Genomic DNA, 2,050 nt, shown 5'->3' with positions numbered 1-2,050 from the left:
GCACCTTCGCACTCAAGGCAGGGTCTCCCCGCGTACCCCACACACGCAGTTACGGACACCCCCCCAAACACAGCATCGGGGACCCCCTCAAACAGGGTCCGATAGGGCCCCCAGCACGCAGCTCATCAGCTGAGGATCCCCGGAGCACCACGGACCCCCCCAAACACAGCCCTCCACGTATTACCACGGACTCCCTCCCCCAACCCCAGACACAGCCGAGAGCCCCCCTAAACACACCCCAAAAAGGCCAGAGACACTCCCTCCCAACCGGAACCCACATATTCACCTGGGGATCCCCCAATACACACAGAGGCACGGACCCCCCCAAACACAGCATCTGGGGACTCCTCCAAACAGAGCCCCAGAGCCCCCCAGCACTCAGCTCTTCACCTCCCGGACACAGCCTGGGACCCCCTCCACAGATACTTTTCACCCAACAGATCCAGAGACACCCCCCCAGGGTACCCACATACTCACCCGGGGACCCCCCAACACACCCTCTCAGCCAGACACCCCCCAAAAAAGCGAGAAACACCCCAGACCCCCAAACACACCCCAAAGAGAGCCAGAGACCCCCCTGAGTACCCACGTATTCAGTAGSGACCCCCCGAGACACCTTCACACACAGCCACGGACCCCCAAAACACCCGCTCCCACACTCACCAACCACYGGGACCCCCAAAACACCTCCACTCTCAGGCAGGTACCCCCAAAAMCCAGACACAGGGCCCGTGAGCCCCCCAAACACTCGCAAACACAACCAACAACCCCCTTCAGTGCCTCCATATTCATCCTGGGGCCCCCCAATATACAGCCAGGCAGGGACACCCCCAAACACCCCCCTAATCAGCCAAAGACTCCCCAAACACCCCCAAACACCCCCGCAATCACCCCAAAGCACCTCCTCACGCACTCACCAACTACCAGGACCTCCAAAACACCTCCACTCTCAGGCAGGGACCCCCCCCAAATCCAGGGACCCCCAAAACACCCCCGACAAGGAGAAAACACCCTCAAACACCGCACACTCAGCCAGGAACATCCCCAAAAAACATTCCCAGGTCCCCAAAACACCACCTCCAGGCAGTCTGCCCCCAAAACAGACCAGAGGACACCCCCAGAAAGACAAACAACCATCCCCCCGCTCCTGGGGACCCCAAAACACGTCCCCAGAGTCTCCCAGGAGAAACRCCTCACACCCGGGGGCTCCCCACAACCAGGTTCGTTTGGGGGGGCAGGGAGGACACAAAGGGGMGCCCCTTCCTCCCCTGGGGGATCCTCCTCAACACCAGTTTGGGGGCTCCTTGTACCCCAAAGCCTGGGGGGTGGCGAGTACAGAATGGGCCAGCTGAGTAGTGGGGGGCTCCTTGCCCCCCAAATTCCACCACTGCTGACCGCCCCCTCTTCACGGGTGAACTGAATCCCCCCGTCCTCAGCCTGGCGCACCCCAAACCCACCCAGACGTGAGGAGTGGGGCTGGGGGGAGCCCCCCTCAAACCCACATATCGGGGGGTGCTGTGCAACCACCCCCAAGCACTTTGCGTCCCCAACCCCCCCGGGAATAATTAGTGCCCCCCCTTTATAGCCTAAACAGCTTAAGGAGGGATTTTGGGTGACCTTGGCGGGGGGGGAAAGGGGGGAGCGTGGGAAAACGCCTTCCACAGCCCCCCCCCGCTTTGTCCCCTGCGTGTCCCCACCCCCTCCCCCCGCTGCGTGTCCCCCACCCGTGGGCGTGGGGGGGTCACACCCCGCGGCCGCCGCCACACCCCCCCGTGGAATTTCCTCCGCGCTCCACCCTCCGCCAGCGGCCGCCCGGGCCGGGCGGGGGGGCACGGCGGGGATACAGAGGGGGGGATCCCCGGCGGGGGGGGCGCTGGGGGCCTCAGCCCAAACGGGGTCTGGCCCTTTAAGAGCAAAGGGCGTGGGAGGGGGAGGGAAGGGCGGGGCCCGCCCGGTGTGACCTCCCAGCCGCGGGGGGGCGCCCTCCCCGGAAGCGCGCGGCGCGTGAGGGGGGGACACCCCACGCGCGACCCCCGCGTGAGGGGGCGAG

The sequence above is a fragment of the Malurus melanocephalus genome, unplaced genomic scaffold (assembly GCF_030028575.1).
Source record: "Malurus melanocephalus ecotype Western Australia unplaced genomic scaffold, MMel_1.1 scaffold_664, whole genome shotgun sequence".
Taxonomy (NCBI): domain Eukaryota; kingdom Metazoa; phylum Chordata; class Aves; order Passeriformes; family Maluridae; genus Malurus; species Malurus melanocephalus.
The sequence above is the reverse complement of the archived record's forward strand: the minus strand, read 5'-3'. Positions refer to the sequence as shown.